We start from the raw sequence: 7049 nt of genomic DNA on the forward strand, positions 1-7049 counted from the left end.
TTTCTGTGCTGGCACCTTTTCCCTGCGAGGAATCTTCATTTGGATCAGGTTTGGACCAGGGCACAGGAGACATGAGGGAACACACTAAAAGCTTCGTCCAAAAATTAAAATAAGAAGAAAGAATCCCCAAACTGTCCAGGTGAATTCCCTGATGGAGACAGCCCCACTGCAGAGGAAGGGCATGTCCTGCCGCTTGGTCCTTGTGTAACCAAAGTTCCTGTTGGTGAAGTCGAGAGGATTTTCTGATGGTGCTGAGACCTTAAATGCCAAATTTGAGCATCTGTTCCCACGAAGGAGCCGTCACGTCCGTACCTCCCCTGCTTACTCTCAAGGGGTCTTCGCTTCCGTTTCCATGAAAGCTGTGTTGTATGTCACAGGAACGCAGCTGAAACCTGCTCTGAAAAGGCTGGAGAGATGTGGGAAAAGGCCTGAAGAGGAGCAGCTCAATCCAAATTGGGTATTTCGTAGGAAAAGCCTGGGTGGGCGCTTCAGGGAATAGGTGTGGAGGCTGACCCAAAGCCCTCTGAGATCAGAGTCGGCCGTCAGCAACGACCTTCCCCTCACAAATCCAAGGTCCCAGCTCCTGGTGGGACCCCTGACGGCCACCAGCCACAGCCAGCTTTGTCCCAGCTCCGGGAACACGGTGGCCACCAGCCTCTGGCCTGCTGATACACCTTTGTATTTGTATTTTTATTTTGAATCAACAGCACTTTCAGCTACTTTTATTATTGTTTTTAATTCTCCTAAGTCTGTATTTGCTTTGGAGGAGAGAATGAAAACTTTGGATGAAATGAAGTGGATCAGGATGGTGGAACAAAAAGGAAAAAAGCAGAAAACATTTCAACCACCCGAGCACGGACCCCCGGCAACGAGCCCCTGGACTTAAGAGTAAGGGGTTGGAAATCCTCAAAAGCTCAGTGATGACAGAACAGTGTCACTGCCTTTATCAGCTCATCTCTAAATTCAACATGGCACAAGAAGCTGTGCAGAAATACCCATCTCAACAAAGATCTCCCAGAGCAGTCCGAATCCAAGGGAGCTTCACTTCAACTGTGCACAAGCACCACTCCTGCTCACCTCCGTGCTGTGTTTGACAGAGTCTGACAGAACATTCCTTTGGGGAACGTGCTGGTTCCTGCTCACGAGGAGGCTGATCCATCAGACTTACTGCCTGAGGTACAAAACACTCTCCAGAGTAATCGCCCCAACAACTGTATCAGATAGAAACACATCCTTAGAAATAACAATTGCGATGCCAAGGTTTCGTGTTTTAAACTCTCTGTCTCTCCCTCCAGAGTTCTCCTGGCAATGTAGGGATGGTGTTTAAGAGCAGCATAAGGAGAACTGACAGTCCCTGTCCCACACTTTCCAGGATAGCAACACTGCCAAACTGAGCTTGTAACATAGACACTCTCAGGATAATTTGTATCTCTCATTAAACGCTAATTCTTCATGAGAAGAATCAGGACAGAGAGGCTGATTTAACACCTAGAGGGATTCGTGGGCTACAATGAGGACACTGAACACAAGCCTGGTGCTCCTGCAAAGGGCAGATATTAACCTGACAAGTGCCTCAGATCGATCTGTGACAAGAAGTGGGAGGTGGAGTTGGTACCAGAGTCGCTGTCCCTTCACACACAGTTAGTCATTGGCCTGCAGAAAAGAAGGGGGTTCCTGCCTGCTGCTCTCCCCTGGCACTGCCCCGTTCCCTGGGAAAGTGCAGCTCTTGTCACTGCAGTGTAAAGGTGGGGAAAAGGCAGCGAGAGAAAGGCAGCCCAGCTTGGGGGGTGACCCTCCCTTCCTTCAGCTGCTGGGAAACGTGGCCGGGGGTCCCTCAGAGGCACTCCAGCTGAGGAGCTGCACCACTGCCAGAGGGCAGGGACGGGGCAAGGGCAGCTCCTAAAATGCCCAGCTGGAGGAACGAGCCGCCCAGGCCTCCGCACCAAGCCCTGGGCAGGGCATTTGGGCTGCTGGGGAATGGCCCAGCAGGGAGGTTCTGCTCCTGCCAGCCCAGCTGTTGCTTCCAACTGCATAGGAGGGGGAGGTATTTTGTCAGGGCAGTCGCTCATGGAATGGGTTGCCTGGGGAGGTTGTTGTATCCCCATCCGTGGAATGTTTCAAAACATGACTGGATCCCTCCCTGAGCAGCCCGGTCCGATCCCATTGGTGACTGTGGCCTGAGCAGGAGGTCAGACTGAGAGACCTTGAACTGTCTCTTCTGACCCAGATTCCTCTACAGTCCTGCAGCAGTTCTGGCTTCTTACAGTCCATGAGACCTGTTGGTTCCACAGTCTGCAGAGAAGCTCCTTTGCCCAGCAGGCAGTCCTGGAATGCCCAGCCATCCATGGCAGAGATTCCCAGAGCTGCCATGTGCCCCAGCTGTCCCTGAGCCCCAGCTTTGGCCTCGGCACTGAAACGCTGCCAGGACCTGTCCCTGCTGTGCAGGTCCGTGGGGCTGCAGGACACGGTGTCACACGGCACACACGGCCACTGGGTCCTGCCAGCTCCTGCAGCCTGGGCTTCCTGATTGCCGGGGATTTTAGGGGCCACCTGTCTCCAGGGCTGGGCAGGGAAACAGAGATTTCCTGTGCCTGGGAGCAACGCAGGGCCTTGCCAAGGCAAGCAAATCGCCTGGGCTTCAGGTGCCCGTGTGCAATTCCATGTCCAGGGTGTCTCCCCCAGCAGCAGGTTCCTGTCCCCAGTTCCCGATCTCCCTCAGCGGAGCGGGCGGGGCGGGGCCGCGGGGACCGGCGGGCTGGGATTGGGCGGCGGCGCTCGAGCGCTGATTGGGCAGCGCTGCCGGCCCGCGGTATAAAGGGCCGGCGGGGCGGGTGCGGGCGGTTGTGTGTGAGGGCGCGGCCCCGCTGCTGCCCGGGCTGCGGAGGGGAGAGCGCCTTGGCCGCTGGGTTTGTGGAGCGGGGGAGCCGGGGGGCGTTTAGGGGCGCGTTGTGCTGGGCAGCGGGGGCCGGGTAAACCCCTTCCCTGCCGGGTGACCCTGGGGGAACCGTGGCAGGACTGCGGGGCTGGTGCTCTCTGGGTGGATCGAGTTTTGCTTTGGAATTCCAAACCCTTTCCCTGTGCAGGGTTACGAGGCCAATTCTGCTTTAGCTTGTTTTTTTCTGGTGCTGCATTAATGCTTTTTGCTCGTTCTGTGTCAATTTGCAGCCTGGCTCGTGGTTTCCCCTGGTGCTGGGGAGTGGAGGCGAGTTGTGCTTCCTGCTGGGAGAGAGAAGGGCCTTGGGAAGCTGCTCCATGAGCCACAGCTGTGCCGAGCCCGGGAGTCTGTCCAGGTAAGAGCAGGGCTTATAGTGCCGGTGAGGAGCTGGGTTCTGCTGCTGAAACATGCCCATGCCTTGAAATGCAAGGACAGGCAGAAGCCGGGAGGGACCCTGAGCACATTTGAAAAGCCCTTGACTGTGGGCGAAGTGTCCAGGAGAAATGATTCCTGTTTTTGCAGGGAGGCAGTTTGTGAGGACAGGGGGGTTGCTGTGCTCTCTAGCAAAACTACTGCCCTTGGGATGTGCAGGGTGAGGAAATGTTGGCCACGTGTGGGCTGGAGCAAAGGTGTGTGGGTGCCTGTGTGTGACAGCCGTGGGTGTGCAGGAAGGGGGTTCTGGTGCCATTGGAGCTGCCAGGGAGCCAAAAGGGGCACAGTTGTCTGAAAAAGGTGCAAGCTCTGTTGGCCTCTGTTGACACCTGCACCAAAGGAGATGCAAATTTTCCCCCTCTTGGTTGCAGGCTTCACAAAGCTCCCAGGAAAGGAAGTTTTAGATTCCAACTCCCCTTTCTGCTAAAGGTTTCCTTGCTCTCTCAGCAGGATGTGGAGTGCCACCATGTCCCCGAGGTCACCCTTTCTGCTGTTGGGAGAGCATGAGGTGGATGGAGAGGATCCCCAGGCATCTGCAGGCAAAAGGGACTGGCACAACTGTGATTTTTCTCCAGCTCTCTTAAGGTGGACTTTCAGGGTACCATGGGTAATGTGCCAGCTCTCCTGCTGGAGTTTTTGTCTTCTGCTATATTTGAACATAAAGAGTAAAACTAAAGTCAGGTGTGTTCTGGAGTATGTTACACTCATGCAAAGCTCCTTCCCTCTGTTTATCTTCTGTTCTGGAAAGCACAGTCTGGGGTTCCTGGGCACTTCCTCTTAAATGATTCCATGAAAATAATTTTGTACTGAAAGGAGAAAGGAGCTGTCTGTTTGAGATCAGATGTCACTGATAAAAGCTTGATGTTTATTCACTCAGTAAGCTTTTAAAATACCTCATAGTGTGTAGGAATGCCTGGCTTCTAAAAGTCATCAATTGAATCTTAGAGGTTTCTTTGAAGAGCAGAGTTCAGGCAGCAGAATTGGCCCCCAGGAGGGACTCTGTGCCTGCTCTCCCGTGGCTCCAAGGGATCTCTGGTCCTTCAAGCCGGCACCAAGATTTTCTTGGGAAGGGCCTCAGATCCCCGGACCAGTCTGGGACACAGGCAAGATCCCTCTGCCTTTATAAATGAGGCCTTGTTGTGGCTTCCTCCCTGTCCCCGTTGGTGGGTTCCAAAGAAGGACTCTGTAAATGCCTTTTGGGCTGTCCATTGAAGCCTTGGGACCAAATTGGGCCCCCTGGAGGGACAGTGCTGTTGGTGCCCCCCAGGTTGGGGCACCCCGAGGACTCCAGCGCGCACCGAAAGGATTATTCGGGGAGATCCTCGGGGTGCCCGGCCCTGGGGAGCTCAAAGCAAGGTCCCTGCCATGGATTCAGGCATTGCTGAGAGTATCCCATGGGTCCCTGTCCCTGCTAGACATGGAGCTCTCTAATGGGCTGGAATTGGATGATAAAAGTGGTGCTCCAAGTGCAAAGGAAGTGCGGGATTGGGATTAAGAAATGAACAATGATGGTCCAATTGGCTGTTTTCTCTTGAATGTAATGGAAAGAGCTGCAGGAGTGCAAGGTGTGTGTTCCAGTCCTCCATCATTTGTTTTGCACATGTCCTGGTCAGACACAGGTCCAACTTCCTCAGTCCTAAACAAAATAGAGGGAGAATGATGGACTGGCACTGTTAAGGTGATTGGTGTGTCAGGGGTTCAACTGGGAAAACATTGGCTAATTCCTCAGTTTCTCTATTTGCCAAACACCCCCAAACCTGTGCTAGGAAGAGATTGAGTAGAAAAGTTGAGGCAGAAATGAAATTGAAAACTGGGGATATTGAAACTGTAATTGCTGGAACTAAATGTGTCCAAGCAGCAGCTCTTGTTGTGCAGGGAATAACTCCTGTCAGCAGCAAGGTCCCGACTGAAGTGGCAGCTGCAGTTGTTCCTGTGGTGTGGGCCAGTGGACTTGCAGGAGAGTGGAAGAGGGCAGAACCTGTAGGTATTACCCCTGATGTGGGATCTATAATGGGTAAGGTCAAGCCAGTATCCTTTAAAATCAGAATGCCAGCTTGGATTGGTTGCAGGAACACCTAAATTGGCTCATCCTGGTTTGCTTGTAGGACGTGAATGCAAGAACCTGCCAAGAAAACCAATGGCCAAGATGATTGATTAGTGCAGGACCTGAGAGACCCCCCTTAAATGACAACCTGGAGTAGTTTCCAGTATTATATTGAAAAGATGGCCTTTGCTGCATCTCCTTGAGCAAGGAAAGCCAAGAAACCTTTGCTTTTGCAGGAGAAAATGTGGAAAGCAGGAAGGAAGCAAAGAAGCCACGTGACTCCTCCCTGAGCCCCAAACAGCCCATGAACTGCCTTCCTGGGAATGGTATGATGGGGTGGACTCTGGATTGCTCCCTCTGGATGTGTGGTAAGACTGTTATGCCAATTTTTTCAACAGCCTGTAAGCATTTGTTGCCTTGTCTAGATGGTGCAAGGGCAGCCTTTAAGCAGCTGAAGCATTCCCTGAGGAGAGCTCTGGGTCTGCCAGATCTCTCAGAACTGTTGGAAGCATCTTTGGTGGGGAGGGCAAACAAAGGACAAGGTGTGCAGTGACCCCCCTGACAAGGGACTTTGAGTTAATGGCATCCCTGCAAGTGAACTGTGTGGGCTGTTCCCCCTGTAGGGCAGGTGATAGTCCCAGCTAGAGTGATGGGAAAAATGGTTAAAAGAGAGCTCCAAAAGCTGGGAATCATCCTGGATGCTTTTGGCATACAGGGTTTCCTTAGTTACCTCTGACACAAGGACAGTGATAGTTTTTGAGTGCTAGTAGGTCCTTTTAGTAGATAGCCTTGAGTGTGTCCTTGTTGCACCAGTAGGCCTTGTCAAAGTCCCCATATTCCAGGAGATATGCCTATTGAAGTTTAAAATGATCTCCATAATCCTTTGTTGGCTTGAGGCTCTCCCCTGAGGAACTCCAGGAACTCCTGGTGCCGCCTGGGCCGATGGATTGGACGCTCCAGCCCCTCCGTTCCTGCCCAGCCACTGGGGCCGTGTCCAGTGGTGGCACTGCCAGCCCTGCAGGGGAAGTGGGAAGGGCCTTTGCAGGTCTTGTGGGTCACATCTATAGCAGCCAAAGTTGCAGAAAAAGGACCTGGGGTCTGTTATTCCTGAGTTAAAAAAGCTCCTTTTGATTGGTGAGCAGAACAAAGTGGATCCTTCAGAGTTCCCATCTGTGTTTGTGTCTCAGCCTGTGTTATGATTCAGGGCTGTAGCTGTTGTTGTCACTGAGGAGTCAAACTCTGCTTTAAATAACGAGACACTGGCCTAATGGCCAAGTGTCAAGAAAAAAGTGGGTATGATACCTGAGTGTTGAGATGTAACAAGAGCTAATCCTTTTTGCAGTGGGATGTAGCCTGGAAACTGCACAGAGCTGAGCCAAGGGATTTAAAGGGACCAACCAAGGGAGGTGAAGAAAGAAGGAAGAAGGGAAGTGAGGCAGCAGCCAAGCAGCACCAAGTTCCTGTGTCAGCAGGTGAGTTGTCTTGAGGTTCCTAAGGCAGGCACTGAGGACTTTGAGGGCTCCAGACAGAGCAGACCTCCGAAGGCCCTCGGTGAAGCCCCTTGGAAACCTTCTAAGGGTAGGTGTGTATGGTAGTGAGTGTTGGAAAATGTCCTGAACGTGGAACAGGAATGCAGGG

General features: G+C 52.7%; 1 long non-coding RNA gene across 2 annotated transcripts; it reads left to right on the forward strand.

Moving 5' to 3' along the window:
* Window positions 1-3139: 3139 nt before the first annotated feature.
* Window positions 3140-5686, forward strand: LOC120323025. 2 transcript variants are annotated; one of them, XR_005563077.1, is made up of 3 exons: window positions 3140-3290; window positions 3815-3974; window positions 5648-5686. It is a non-coding gene; the product is annotated as an uncharacterized LOC120323025 (long non-coding RNA). The 2 variants fall into 2 exon arrangements; XR_005563076.1 differs by lacking the exon at window positions 5648-5686 and having other exon boundaries at window positions 3815-4068.
* The last annotated feature ends 1363 nt before the right edge of the window (window positions 5687-7049 follow it).

The sequence above is a fragment of the Pipra filicauda genome, unplaced genomic scaffold, assembly GCF_003945595.2.
Source record: "Pipra filicauda isolate LSUMZ 115617 unplaced genomic scaffold, ASM394559v2 scaffold185_size1782982_pilon, whole genome shotgun sequence".
Classification (NCBI taxonomy): Eukaryota; Metazoa; Chordata; class Aves; order Passeriformes; family Pipridae; genus Pipra; species Pipra filicauda.